This window comes from Ischnura elegans, chromosome 3, assembly GCF_921293095.1.
Source record: "Ischnura elegans chromosome 3, ioIscEleg1.1, whole genome shotgun sequence".
Lineage (NCBI taxonomy): Eukaryota > Metazoa > Arthropoda > Insecta > Odonata > Coenagrionidae > Ischnura > Ischnura elegans.
The window spans coordinates 97,077,791-97,094,513 of record NC_060248.1 but is presented as its reverse complement, the minus strand read 5'-3'; positions in this window follow the sequence as shown (position 1 = coordinate 97,094,513).

The following is a 16,723-nucleotide window of genomic DNA, read 5'->3' as shown; positions in this document are numbered from 1 at the left end:
TTTCTTGTGATCTACGTGGTTCTTTAACCAGGGATCAAATTTCCCACCGCAAAAAGGAATGATGACCCAAAAGAACAAAGGACACCTGTAGTCTGGAAATTGTGTCAGAAAAGGTTTAATCATAAATAAGAAACATATCACTACATATTTATGGAGATATTGAATTGAGGGATATCCTACACTAATAAAGATGATGATTGGTAAATCAATTTTATGGAAGCTTATCGTATTAATTGCGAACATAAATACAACTCTTTCGAAAGCAAAATTCTCTCATAAGCTAGAATATATTTGATAGTTCCGTAGGACGGTGAAACCGGTTTAAAGGCTTTGAACAAGATTTCAAAATGTACTAACACATTTTTTTTATCTGGATTCATAACTGAACGAGTTTAACGGAATCTAAACCATGAATATACTTGAAAGAATAAGAAAAACTTGATAATAACCAGAACATTTTATATGTTATAATGTTCCATGGGAATATAGATCACTCAACCCCAAAATAATTCAACCATCTAAGTTTTTCAATAGTAACATTATAATATTTACCACACGTATAGAGCAAATTTTTCTTGTGTTAGGCAAAACTGTACCAAGTAATTATCCGTTTAGAGTCCTGAAAAAAATAATCACCCTATGAATAATAAATAACGGGAACAGAAATACCACATATATTTGGGAAATTTCATTGATCTGAAAAAATGCCTAAATTTTCGTAACTTAAAATTCTGCCTTGAATGTACTTATCTCCGTAAGAGCAAAAAATATTAAAATATTCTCTTGTTTTTTAAGAGGCAATTTTGATGATTCGAACAAAAATGAGCAAAATATTTTTATATGAACAACGATGCACTGGTGAAAATATTTCTCCCTTAAGCGAGATAAAAAAGGAGGCGTGACAATATCTAACAGTTTTATGGACGAAAATTTGCTGATTCCGAGAAAATAGAGCGCCGGATGAATACTTTTAATTTTAACCACCCACTCAGCGATTAACATCGCGAAAAGCTTTACCTCTCATATTAGGGAAATTTCGTTGATCGGGAAACAAATTGCTTATCCTCGCAAAATAAAAAAAAATACTGAAATATTCACTTGTTTTTTTTTTGGCGCAAATTTGATGATTCTGGAATAAATTGATCCAAATATTTTCGTGTGATCAACAACGCTACGGTGGCAATATTTCTTCCCTCAGAGAGATAAAAAAGAACAAAACGACAATACCTATGGTGTGACAATACCTATCAGTTTTATGGTCGAAAATTTGCTGATTCCGGGAAAAAAGACCGTCGGATGAATACTTTATCATTCGCAATCCCCACAGATGGGACTCGCTCCTGGGAGCAAGAGGAGAGAGAGAAGAAGAAAAGAGAGCTGGCTGTCAGGAAAAAAAGGCTAGGGAGGAAGCGCGACGTCAGCTCGGGCCGGAGTTAAGTGTTTCTCCTCCGGCGGTGGCTGTGCAGAGCGAGAGGGTGGAGCCATGGGATGAGGAAGCCCCGCAACGCCTTGCCCGAAAATTTTTGATTGATCGGCAAAAAATGGAGAATAGGGAACGAGAAAGAGAGAGAGGGTGGAAGAAAGATTAAAAAAAAACAGAAAGAGAGAGAAGAGATGCAAGGGTGAGGGATATGGGGAGAGGTGCTTTTTTCACACTTTTCTTCACTTTTTTATTTAATTTTTTTTTCTCTACGTTCGAAGGCTCGGAGGAAGGCTTTATTGAATCGCAGCCCGCGCGGGAGACGGGGGTGGTGGTCCTGGTGGAGAGAGGATAGATAGGTTGCCCAGCTGAGCGAGGAACGCCCGGCAGATCGAAGGCCTCTTCCACTACCCTGACCAGCTGCCGATGGAGAGAGAGAGGGAGAGAGAATTAGTTTTTTTTACTACCCCCTGCCAGTCACCCATACGAAGGAACGTAGCACTTGGGGATTAAAGGCTTCAATTCCCCCCCCCCCCCTTACCCTCGATCCTGTATACGGTTTCAAATCGTGGCTACCTTTCCTTGGATCCTGCTTCGCATGAACAAATTACGCTGAGTCCAACTTAAGTGCTTAATTTTATTGGAATACGATTTTAAAAAAAATTGAAAATAAGTATTGACTACACCGGCCGCAAAATAAATGTTTTTTGCCGCAAAATAGATAAAAATGTACCAATTTTCACGCATTAATTCTAGTCATGACAATGAAAATGCAAATCCAAGAATAATTTTCTAGCCATAGAAAATTTTACATGCGTAAGCAAGAATAAAACGGACGTAATGAATTCAGCTTCTTTGCATATTTTAACTCCATATCATTTACGTAAATGCTCCATCCACTTTGATAAAAATACAACTTCACAACAAAAATCAATTGCCGTCATTTTATTATGCATATTTCAGGCGGCCCAGGTGGCTAGAAATAATAATTTTATTTCTAGGTGGATTTTCTACCCCTGCTGATCACTTATTGCCCCAATTTCCATGGATTCTGCTTTCCACACGTTCACAAGCATAGCAATTTTATCCAATTATTTACAGGATCATATGCGATGTGATTTCATCAAATGTTTGATTAACAATGCGTTTCCGCGATGGAATAGGCAACTTAAAAATTTTATTTTTATTTGTTCTGTAGTAATTGCAACAAGTCCTGATGTTCCATTCAATCTGATACATGTTTTTCATGTATCAATGCATTGAACTTCAATACGGGGGAGGGAAAATAAATTTTTTCGTAACAGAATAAGCAATCGACTTACATAGCGAGAATAGCTAGATAATAGAATCTAGCTATAGGGTGGATTTGTATTCGAATTTTTCGTCTGGCAATGTCATTGTAAAATTAATCCTTCGCCATAATGGGAAGCACTGAAAAGTTAATAGAAGAGATTTAAAAAATTTCAACTCCCACTTTGTCTCTCTACAAAGTTAGCATCCCCACAAATTTTCTGGATAAATGCCTCCAGTAAGCGATTGACATCGGATGTTTTTCGGCACCGGTAGGCCGAGGTGGAGAGCTCATGGGTCCAGGTGAATGAAACGATTTAGGAGGTACATTTATGCCATAGTGAATAAATTTAAATGTAAATGTAATTTATATAGATGTACTAATTATTTATGGCATGGGATGCCTATGGAGAAGGCGAGGCAACTGTGAGACATAGAAAACGTAATGCAGTGGTATTATTTTTTTAATTTGAATTTAACTTTATTTACATTTCGGACCACTCCCATTTCAAAGTCTTATCTCAACAAAAAAGTCTCTCAAAATCGTCCACGTCATTTATAAACACGAGTTAAAATATTTTTTTTTTCAAATGCTAGTATGATAAATAAATATTTCAAAATGAAGTACTACACATTAATTCCATGAGAGACAGTAAATTCCATGTTTTACTGGCACGAGGTTGCAGGAGGAGGCTTAACGTTCCTCCAGCAGTTTTAGCAGCATTTTTAAATTCATAATTGTATTCCAATAATTTCCATAAGACACCCTTTTTCGTAGGTTTCATCACGACAGTTATTTTGAACTTCACAGACTTTCATTGCATGGAATGGTAATTGCAGAAACGATGTTCTTACAGGACGATTTTCGCTTAATGCACAGGATGTTTCGTTAAAACTGACAAACCAAAGCATTTGAACACGAATTATAATGATAGAAATAATGAATCATCGGGGAAAATGGACAAATTATTTAATTATTTCATCATCTAACGAAAAACTTTATATCAAACCATGGCGAAGCTGTTGTGCTCTTATTACATCGTTCACGGGAAAAATTACTCTCGGCTTTTGTTCACTCTTGAATCCATTTCCCTAAAGCCATGATTGAAACCCGATGCACTGGGTTAAAAAGGAAATATAGCATGCGAACCAATACTTTTCGCGATTATCCTTGGTATTTACTTTGGTGTTGCCTTTAATAAAGACTAAAAAATGGATTAGAATGAGTACGTCATTACGACCGGCGTCCAACATAAAAACTGTTGAAATACAGTCTGTTCATGTGAAATTGATTTTCATTTTTATTGACTAACATTGATGTGTACAGTTTCACAGAATAATCGTGATTGATATGCCACTGTATTTTAATCAATCACTATTTAATTAAGAAATACAATTTATAATATGCTAACCGCTCTAGAGACCATTATCACTAACATCATTTAATTATGTTTAAAAATTATCAATAAAGGTATAACATCACATAAAGGATATAAAATGACATATATGACCTGTACGCCGTCGTCTTGTAACTCTGACATGAGTCTTAAAACGTTTCAACTGAAATTTTTCCATGGTGGAGATAAAAAAATTTTGCATGATTTTTTATTTATCATAGGAAAGAAATTTTCCGTGTTATAAACATACAAGCATCAACTAGTGGAAAAAGTTCTCGTCACCTTTTTCGCACCCATGTTGTGCTGATGTATAATCCGTGGGGATTTAGGTCCTCTTAATCCTCATTCAATCTTCCCGAACGACGGTACTACCTCTTCAACTCCAAGATGAATGCATGAAAGGCACCTGACGGCCGCTTCTTCTAACCTAGATACAGCGAGAGCCTCGATCTCGCTTTTCGTGGAAACACCAACGTCATCTCGAGGGGGTTCTTCCGAGAAACGAAGGCAATATGATTATTGTGGAGTTTTCATAATATACCATTCTTATTGCACTTCACCTACTATCTATGACAGAAATGTGACTTCCGGAGCATATTCGACTGGAAATTCCATTAAAAATACCTTACTTTGAATAGATTTTAATCGATTTGCGTTGTCTATCCATAAGATCATAGCCGTCATAGCAGAAACAGAGAGGGATTTGAAAAATATTCTGATTAATATGGGTAGGGTAATGGGTAGATATCAACTGAAAATAAGCACGAAGAAAACCAAGATCTTAGTATGCAGCAGAAGAGAAGAAGTCAAGACTAACATTAAAATAGGGAAGCAAAAACTGATAGAGGTGGATGAATTCGGTTATTTGGGAAGCAAGATAACTAGTGACGGGAGAAGCAAGAAAGAAATTATCAGCAGAATAGCCCAGGCGAAGAGAGCATTCCACCAAAAGAGAGACCTGCTTACAGCGGGAAACTTAAATATGGAAGTAAAGAAACAATTTATAAGAACCTGCATTTGGAGTATGCTCCTATACGGAAGTGAGGCATGGACAATGAACGCAGCGGAGAAAGCAAGGATAGAGGCCTTCAAAATGTGGTGCTACAGAAGAATGATGAAAATCAAATGGATCGACCGAGTTAGTAACGAGGAAGTCCTACGAAGAGTGGGAGAGAAGAGAAGCCTCATGAAAACCTTAATAAGAAGACGGAACAACCTTATAGGCCACATCTTGAGACATGATGGCCTGATGAAGACAATCGTCGAAGGACGCAAGGAAGCAAGAACGAAAAAGGAAGACCTCGAACAAAATATATGGAACAAGTGAATAAGGATGTGAAAGAGAGGAAATACGTAGGTGTGAAAAGATTAGCTGATAGGAGAACTGAGTGTAGAGTTGCGTCAAACCAATCCTAGGATTGTTGACCAGTGATGATGATGATCCATAAGATAAATTTCAGATGGAAGTTAGTCTAAAAAATTACAGAAAAAAACATTATCATGAATATTATTTTCGGAGCTTACATTTGAAGTATGTTTCTCTACTGAAGTGAAGTATGGGAAATTACAGCCGCGGAGAAATCAAAGGTCAAATCAAGGCCTTCGAAATGTGGTGCTGCAGCAGCAAAATGATGGGGATCAATTGGATCGACAGAGTTAGAAGTGAGGAGAGGTAAGTAGAGTAGGGGAGAAGACAAGCCTTATGAACACCTTGATAAGAGGACAGTGTAACCTTTTAGGTCATATCGTGAGACGTAATGGCAAGATGAAGAAAATGGTCGAGGGACAAGTAGATGGCAAGAACAGAAAAGGAAGACCTCGAATGAAATATATGGAACTGGTAAAATAGGATGTGAAAGAGAAGAAATACGTAGGAGAAGAAATACTAGCTGATAAGAGATGAGTAGACAACTCGGTCAAACTAATCTTAGGATTGTCTTCCAGTGATGATAAGGATAATGCACGAACATTACAAAATAACATTAATTTTATAAGTTTTCTATTAAGATCGCTATGCATTAATAGTGCGTCAATAACAAGATTTTTATTCTGCAGCTCCATGTTCTAGACCCTTTTCACTGACTCGTTCCTTAAGTTCCCTGCGTCCTTCTTTAATAGTCCCAACTCTATATGTAATGGCCTACTTCATGGGAATTTTCCTAACATTTATGCATTCTGTAGTGAAAAAAAGTTTTCAAAAAAATTACGCACCATGTCGAAAGAATCATGACAAAATAAACATATGTACATCACCACACATTTTTAATAATGTTCAAGGAGGAAAGGAAGATTTTGTATCTTAAAAATACAGTCTTGAACTGAAAATATCATAAAGGTGGCCTCAATTAACAGAAAAAAGGCTCTACAGATAATAAACGTTTATCTCATAATTTTTATTGCCACTTGAAGTAAATTTTATACATTATTTAAGGGATTTCATCACTGAGTAAAAATATGTTTGGAGTAGTAATACGCAAAATTAGAATTTAGTACCGCTTAGTGTCGCAGATACTGGTATACTGTGAATAAAGTTGTAACATGCGTATAATTTTTCCCCTTTCTAGTAAAAAATAAAAAAAATTAAACTAACATGAATAAATAAAAATAATTTGAATTGACAATATGAATATAGAATAAACCACCGAGGGACCATGATCAAATATAAACACCAATAGTAATTTCCATACACTAGTATATAACTCTACAACCGACCATGGTTTTGACACTATGTCATTTTCCAAGTGATGAAACAGACACCCTTACATGTATTACATACCTACATGGTAGTATGCCAGCAATCAAATTGTGCCAGCAGGACCATGGGGACTGCATAGAGGAGGCCCAATTCCATCCCTTAGAAGGCCGATTTCTGTTGCCGCTTCGGTCACATTTTAATCGGTTTTCAAACATGTCCGCGGCGCGGTGATGAGTGCAATGCGATCCACTTTTTACCAATATTTTCAAGTGTAATGATAGTAATTGCGAGGAATAGCATTGCGCTTTTATGAATTTGATAGATCACATATAAATTTCGGTTAAAACAGCTCATTACATCTTATTTCCCCCTGAAACTCGGGTCAATTTGTCTACCAGGGACGCTAGTGTCGACTTCTGTAAACCAATATACATACGAGGTTGTTGACAACACATTTAGCGGCCGACTTGAGGATCCTCTATTCTAATATTCGTGAGCAGGACATTTAGAGGGAGGTAACGTCGATGGAGACTACTTCAGAAGACCATTTCGAGATGTATTTCGCTTTTTTTCTCCGAGATTACCGAACCTCACCCGTCCCATCTAAACTCCTCTGCAAGCGGAGAACGGAGAGTGGCTGCTAACTCAGTCAGCGTTTCGCTCTCCTCATCCGCACTTCAACTGTCGTCAAAAAGCTCTGCTCCGGTTAAGACAAACGAAGCGACACACTCGCATGTTTTCGCTGACGTTCTGCTTACGCTGCAGTGCCGAGAATATAATTTTCCTGCGTCATTCGAAAGCTCACGTTCGGCGAGAAAAGCATGAAATAATGGCCATTTGTAGAATTAACTGTCATCGGGTATTTTCGCGCAAGAACGATCCGACGCGGAAACGCTGAAGACCGGATGAAAAATTGCTTTTTAACGGATATTTTTTTTGAGCATGAAAAGTTTGTCGACGATGCCAGGAAGACTAGGAGCGGACGCCGTGTGTCATAGTAACGAGGGCGAGTAGCGAGAAGTGTCACAACATTCATTTCATAATGAATGTAACGGATGGCATCGCCAACTACCTGCACACGAATGAAGGTACGAGAACTTGAAACAAACGAAAAGCGATGAGAATAACATATTGCTTTAAAGAGTTTTAAATTTATGTGACTAATGAAATAAATATAAAGTTTTAAATTTATGTGGCCAATGAAAATATTGCGTTCACTATCGCATTTATTCGCGAATTCTGAGTAGGATTGGAGCTTATATACCTACTCATCACTCACTCTTATGGATTGAGTTTTCAAATTTTCACAGAAATAGAAATTTTATTAAATTATTTAAAGAATAATATGCTATTCCATATCAAATTTTTGATTAGCAATTCATTTTTGGGATGAAAATTGCAACCTACAAATTGTATTTTTATTCATTCTACAATTAACGGACAAAAATGCACAGTATGTCTTAGATATAGAACAATAAATTCTTATTAGAACGGAGCTATACCACATTACGTAGCGAAATGTAGTTCAAATTTTACCTAATCACTGGGAATTGAAAATTGACTAGATTAATAGAGAAAAGGATTATAGCAAATAATCGAATGTTTAATAACTACGTTTCCCAAAAGAGAGAAAATTTTAGGCAGAAAAGTGAATTCCCTAGAACATAATCACCAAAAAATAATTGCATAGTTCTTATATTAGTGCTAAATTTACTTATTTCATTTTACACCACATTCTTAAAATAAACCTTACCTATTCGTAATAACTTAGGTATATTGTTTGAATGCAAGATTCAACACAATTTACTCCACAGAAATTTTTTCACTCTCCATAAAGATGCATCAGCAATTCTCACGAGATATACCTGGAAATGTAGCCCATATTGTACAGGCGTCAATCAATTGTGACGCGATACTAGTGTTAACATCAAATGTGACGGGTTCAATTCCAGATACAGATAGTCACTCAGTTTTTAATAAGAGAGAAAAATACATTCGTGGAGCACAAGAAAGCCTTTCAATGATAATCACACGGCGTCTATCCTTAGGAGAAAAATGGTTCAAAATAAGATACAAGAAGAGAGATATTAGCTCGCTGAATTTGATACATAGCGAACGCAGAATCATTTTACCAATGTTGTCATCTCAAACCTTCACTCTCTCGCGTTCTACTCTATACTCGACAATCAAAGAGCTGGAAGCATTTCAGATTTGCGATGGAATTAGAGGAAATACACGATGAAATTAAAAATAAGAATTAAAATCTTAAAATTTTAATTCTTGTTCAAGTAAATCTATAAAATATGAAAAAATTTATTTTATACGCGGCGGAAATTTGTTTCAGTTCCTCCCGACCTAAATGAAGTACTCTGAACATTCACCTCTGCTTCCAGCTCGTTTTTCTTCCTCCGCGACCTCGCTAGTCGGAAAAAATATGTCGTTTTGATTTCATCGCAGCGGTTGGAAACGAGGCAACAATGCGTCTCGGACCATTTGTACAGTTTATTAAGGGTGCGGGCTAGGATTACGGCTTGGAGTCATTCGAGAATGGCCCAAGGACGGAGAGAATATCATTGTCACCCATACTGCTGACGTCTGAGGAGAAAGAAAGGAGAACCTCTGCTTGTATCTCATCCTCCAACACAAGAGGAAAAAATCCTCGTTTTCTTCTATGGACTCGTTTTTTTTTCTCAGGGTTTTTCTCGATATGGACCAGAGTATCCCATTCATCCTACTTCACCCCGGGTCAGGGGTACATTTCGTAGAAATATCTCGTAGTATTTTCAAAAGTCTCACTTGCATAATTAATGCTCTCGCTGCGAGCTCCATTCTAAATTTATATTAGAGGAGATTCCATGAAATTACTTAAAAATAGAAATGACGAAAAATCTAAAGAATATAAATATGATGCATAAATATTATAAAAATGGATTTAACTAAAAGTACACATTTTTAAAGAGATAAAATTTAAAGTGATTCCCATCTAATGGTTATATTGATCCCACACTCACAAAACACATGTTTTTAAGCAAATTATTTAGGAATGCCATAATAATTAATACATTTACCATATCCGAGAAGTGAGATGTGTTTTGTCTTGAGATCTTGCGAACAGTTTCACTATAAAAAAGCAAAACCTTCAACAAATAATAAAAGTAGTTCAACCAATCTAATCGAGGCATACTGTACAGGACGCTTGACTTCACTTCAAAAGCAAACGACATTTAAATACTCATACTTAGAATTCCAACCGGCACGTCTTACTCCGTCGCATTTTCCTTGATTTTTATAGAAATAAATTCAATTCATTCAACCAATAGATCATTTTTAGTTAACATGTGGAATCAGCAGCAAGGAAGCAATCTTGAAAATAAAATAAAAAGGAGTAAATGAAGACAGCAAGATAATTTCATAAAGAATTATTACCATGCCATTGAAATTTTTAAGTACTCTGTGTGGCTACATACAATGCAGCGAAACACGTCTACAAAGTTCCACACGTTCGTTAGACTCGGAGATACACAGGTTATCTGCGAAGCGAGCGAGTTGAACCCATTAATATGAAAATTTGGAAAAAAATCGGTACAATTAAGAGGATTTGATACGCCACTCTGGAATACCTTGCTCTAAATGTCCGCAAAAAGCCGAGGAGACGCCAGATGAGTTTACGAGTGGCTGCTGTGAATGAATAAAGGCCATTGACCCGGTGTAAGGATATTTACTCAAATCGCTGCTGTCCTACGACGCGGACGGCAACAGAAAACCATCTCATAATTGCCAACGATAACAAGTTAAACTTTTTTTTCGCTCGGCAGGAACGTCAAGATTCCATTGATGCTATCTCGAAAAAAACTTAATGCCATTAGAGGCCCACAAATAGTCAAATTACGCCCGTTAAGTAGTTAGGTTATTGTGGACAGGCTTTACGATGACAGACGATTACTATCTGGAGCCGTTGTCAACGAGTAATATGACATCCGCGGCAATTATGACCTTTCCCGTAAAAAATCGAATTATTTTTTATAGGAAGTATGAATTAAAGAGGCTCTATTGCCATTAATTAACTCAGCATAATATCAGTCATACAAAAATATCTCCGTTGGATTCACTAGGATGACCGAGCTAATCGAATTGCAGTAAACCCGTATACTTTTTGCGACTTTAAAGCGATCATGCGATGAAACCAAGAAATTATGCCCGAATTCTGAAGATGTTACTGTAAAATATTGCTTTTGTATGAGATATCTTCGATAAAAAAAGCCAGTTCAAACACAATGCATTTAGGACAAGGAATACATCATTTAAATTACACATTTTTGAGCAATTTTAATGAATGAATGTTAATTGTGTTTATACGAGCAAAGAAAAGAAAATACATATCATGTTCTGCACTGAAAACATAAGTTTCAGTCAACTGCAGCCACATTTTCATTGAAAATAACTTGTTTTGGCTCACTTTTCGGAAATAGCATGCATTCAATGATAAATTAATTAGTAGCGCAGTGAAGCCCATGCGTTTAATACTTTACTGCTTCTCTAATACTATACCACTAAAAACATAGGTTTCATGTTTAAACGGCAACTTTAGAGTTTTGATATACATTTCCTCTACTCATAGAAACGAGACACAATAGGAGATAGATGAAATGCGCGAGAAATTCGACACGAAACACTCAATTTTTTGAACGCCAGACGTTGGAAACAATTCGAAGGCCTTAATCTAAAATTGAGAAGGGGCTAGAAAGGTCTTTCTGCGGAACGAAGAGAAATATGTGTGGAGTCACTTTGAACTGACGCAGGCTCTACTTGTCTGTTACCTCTCAACAGTATAGCCAGATGGAATGGATTTTATAGAAGGCTTGGAGCTTTCCCCCAATGTATGCGCAGGATATTCGAAAGCCGGAGAATCTCATTTTTCTACGATTCACAATAATCTGAGGAGTAGTAGTGAGGATGAGATTTTCCCGTCTCCAGTTGGCTCGTTCAAGAAATTTGATTTTACCGTCGCTTGTGATAGAGTTTGAAAAAAAAGAAACCCTTATTTTCCGTTTTTTGATTCATCACATCGCCAACTCATCGACCTATTCGCGACAAAAATCGATGTCTTAAGCCCTTTCGGATATAAGTTGATGATGTCACAAACCGGGTTAGCGCTTCTGCGCCAGTCCACGGCCTTGTGCATGGTTCTCCTATGGTTTTTTCCACTTTCTACTACTGTGAGCGACTCCCTCCCTAAATTAAAAGTCCTCCCTGAACGAAAAAATGAACCAAACCTATGATGTCGTCACAAACTCAAGATAACAGAGGCAGTAACTTTCGCATTTTATTATGTCAAGTTAAGAATAATTAGCTGAACCGAGAAGTATTTATTTTTCGTAATGAATTATATTTCCCTTCCAGCCACCAAATCTTATTGACGAATTGCGATTGGGTCTGATTTTACGACCCCACTCTAGGTTAACGAGGCAAGTGACGAAGAGAGAATTTCATTGAACAGGGAATGGGCATCTAACATTGAAGCATAATCAGATCCTAGAATCAGCAAATTGATTATTCTTAGGTCAGTGTCATGATCGACATCGAAATCATACATAGAAATCGAACAATTTACAAATCTATAATGCCCCTGGAATTATGTATTTCTTTCCCATGAAATTATTCATTATGACGCCATTCAGCGTATTGTTGGGATCCACTCGCTGTGTTTCCTTTCCACTTTTTACTATTTATAATTATCCGTGCATATTTTTTCAACCCGAGAACGGAACCCATTAACGCTGAAAGAGCTTTACAAGAAGTTGTTACAAAATAATCGTTTCAGAATTCATTCTGATGAAAAATATTCCAACGTGCAGATGGCAGGGATGGCAAGTGAAGCGCAACGAAAATGTTTCGTTTCGACCCGGAGGGAAACGAAAATACGAGGCCTGTGTTTAGTTTTGTTCCCGCACGAAATTAAAATTACCAAGAAATTTAGTTTCCACCCATTACGTAACTTTACTCCGGCCATTTTAGCAATTTGGAAATACATATTTTCATTGTATTGACAAAGGGCTTGAACTAGATTTTATGGAAAAATTCGAAATTGCCAATTGCCCGGATGGACTTTGTAATGATGTTTTATTTTGCACTGACTCTCCTTTGTTAAAATGCATCCCCATGACGTCAAAACCCTGACCTTCACTCCGATCCACTCGATGCATGTTTTCGTCCTTCACTCACTTGTTCACCAAAACCGTTTCCCCTCCCACTCCCCCACACCTAATTCCATATGCCCCCACCTCCTACCTTGGCCTGGGTGTATATACCGAGAGATTACTGGATTTTTTCACCTTGAAAATGACACTTACGTGTTGAAACCATGGTCGGTTGCTGAGTTGTGACAGTAAAAATGTGGAAATTACCATTGTGTTGTTCTTTTTATCATGGATTTACTCCCAGGAACGAAACTTAATTAATCGAAACTCCGCTGCTCATAGTTAAGTTTCGATCCTAGAAGTTGAGTGGAGTGGGAAAAGAGAGAATAGCTTCGACCCATTACGTGTGACATACGAGTAGAGAGGTTTCGTTTCGTCCCAGAGATTTAGTTTTGTTTCAACCTGAAGTAGTTTTGACTTCGATTTCGTTCAGAACCTTAGTTTAGCTCCCTGGGTTTAAATCCATTTCGTTTCGTGTCTACATTTCGCTCCCGGGAACGAAACAATTGAAATTTCACTGGTTTAGACTTTCATTTAGTTTCGATTGCCATCCGGGCAGGACATGAACTTTTTTAATTTCGATTTTCATCCCATGTTTACGAATCCATTCCGACAAAAAAAATTCCAACGTGCATATAGACTAAAAAAATAATTTTTATACTTCAAGGAATGTTAGATTTATATAATTTGTAGAAATTAAGCCCTCGGTAAAAAAAAGCCCTTCAAAAGGCACACTCTCAGAATCCTTTGTATGAATTTTTATAAAAACCTAAGTTATGTCAACCTTACGTTTAGCCGCAGGGGAACCTCTTAAAAATGCTTACTCTATCCTTTTTTTTACAACAGCTTAACATTACCTGACTTGGCTTGACCATGAAGTTAAAAATTCAAACATGGCCTGTTTTTTTAAAGGAGTAAACTTATAATAGTTTTAGTTGAGAAAATCTCAACTTTCTGCAGAGATTATCCATTTTCAGAGAAGGTAGTTTATTCCATCGACAGGCATATGTACATACATTCACAAGTCCTCTGAAATCTATTTCACGATTCATGCGTCGCTCGGGCAGCGATTGAAGGAATACGTCATTAAATGATAAGTTTCAAACGTAAAATAATGAGTAAATTTACGCCAAGTTAAGTTGCTGTGAACCGGACTTGACGGTAATGGACGATTGCCGTATGGAGCCGTTTTCACCAAAGATTGAAATAACTTCGCAAGCATAGAGGTCTTTAAGTAACAGACGAATTTCTGTTTGCGAAAAATTAAATGAAGAACTAATTAGTTCTAAGGCTGAATATTAACTTTGTGTTGCATCAATCTTGAATTAATATTATTATTTCCATTATTAATTATGTAGTCATTTTTTATACACGCCAACAGCAGAGAAACATTTTCTTAAATTGCCACTAGCACCAATGAGTTCGCATTTATTGCAGCAAATAGTACGATTCGGAAACGTACCCCCGATATTCGGGAATAGAATAATATTGAAGTAAAAGGGCAAATAAAAGCGTATAATCTCTGATTAGAATCGATTCGACTTCGTAACATTTGTACTACTTCCTCTACGTCAAGCCACTTACTTAGACTTTGGTACCAAATACTACTGTAATTTTTTAATCCCACATTTATCTCAAACCAACATTAATAATTTTGAGCTGAGAGATTTTTCTTGCGACAAAAATGAGAATATAAATATTGTTTTTATGGAATCTACGTATCGAACAATGGATACAAAAGAAGGATAGATCCTCGAATAGGAACTTCAAACATTAATTTTTCCCTCGAAGCAGTCACGGCAACAATGAGAGGCAGAGAAGCACTTAAGGCTATTTCTTTCAGGCCATTTTTTAAAAAATTCTCATTCTACTCCTCTCCATTACTCCGGGATGTTAATCCAACGCCACATCCAACATGCCTCGAAAGCAGCTCTCAGCATAATATCAACCCCAAGGCCACTGCATGAGAACAAAAATATTGGAGCATATCTCCATTTTTAATTTTGTCTCTCTAAATTCATGGTTGTCGTTTTTTTTTAGTATTTTATCCTCTACATTATTTCGCCCATGCATAAATAAGTGACGCTCCGAGCAGCCTAACCTTTTCCGCGGAAAATGTTAGTTTTGAATCACAGATTAATTATAGCAACAAAAAGATCAAGAACAAAAAATTGAAAAGAAAATTAGTTTTTTTTAGTATTTTATCCTCTACATTATTTCGCCCATGCATAAATAAGTGACGCTCCAAGCAGCCTAACCTTTTCTGTGGAAAATGTTAGTTTTGAATCACATATTAATTATAGCAACAAAAAGATCAAGAACAAAAAATTGAAAAGAAAATTAAAGGATTAACCTGCATTTTGGGGCTTGAAAAATGTCAGCAAAATGAAATTCAGAGAGAAAATTCAACTATAACTTCTCTGACGTAATACTTCAATAGAGTATATTTTTTTCATAAATCGGCACATTACTTGGACAAAGTGGCCATTTATATTTTACTATGCTCGTTGACGACCAAAGAGATTCGGATAAAATAAAATGGTTCTTCATTCTTCGCGCATTCGATGGATAATACTTTAGCTCCTAACATTTATAGGTTCAAACATCGTTCCAAGAGAGCGAAATGTCTGGTGATAACAAAATCCTTTAACATGGTCCAGATTCGCGCCATGATTCCAAAACTTTCTGGTTGCCATTGCAAAAATATTTCTTTGCTCTTATCGATGAGAAAATATAGTGGCTTGAATATCAAGATCATGCAATGCTCTGAGTAAATATTAAATAGCGGAATTTTTGACTTCCACACATGCGGCCAGGGTTGAAATGGTAATATGCCAGATCCCGTTATGGATATGACGGGTCTGATTGGCTGATTACGACGATAGATTTTTGTTTTTCGCGTTTTGCATTGAGATTGTGAATTTTTTTCCATGATACCAATTGACCACGACGAAAGAGAAGTATCAGTATTCTAATACTACCTATTCATAAGTATACATTCGCATTTTTCTCATCCCATAACAATACTGAAGTTTGGGGTTTAAATGTAAGCCACGCCTTTTAATTATTCCGCAGCCGCCTTAAGGGGTCTCATTCACGTTAGCAGTACTTTTTGGTAAATTACGCCATAAGGGAGCATGATCTTCCGATTTGTGCAGCATTCTTTGCAGCATTACGCTAGGCTTAGATTGCTTGAACAATTGAGAATGGATATCTTTAAGAGCGACACAGAGAACATAATATTAGAGCCACACTATATTTCCAGGTCCGATAGAAGCGATAAATTAAGGGAGATGTCTCGCCGAACGGATAGATACGGGAATTCGTTTTTCCCCCGAACCGTAAAGGAATTTAATAAACGCTAGTCCCAACTTCGTTAGAGCACTTCATTTTTTTAAGTTGTAAACGGCTGGTGTCCTAACACCCCCTGCCACATGCCTTTTAGGCGGCTTGCGGGGTATTATGTAGATGTAGATTCCTGAGCCTGACACACAGAACAAGAGATATCCGCCTACAGTCTGATTTTAGAAGAAGCTATGACGCAGCTGGTGAATTTCGGAGACCCTGGTTCCCCGAAATTTTATTTTTCCTCGGCGGGAACTATGTACTCTTGTACACTTACAGTAAGTCTTTATGATTTAGATGTTTCTAAAATCAATGCCATGGACATTTACTCGGGTCTTCAAGTAATATCCTGTCAACAGATCTCGTCTCTACTCGGATA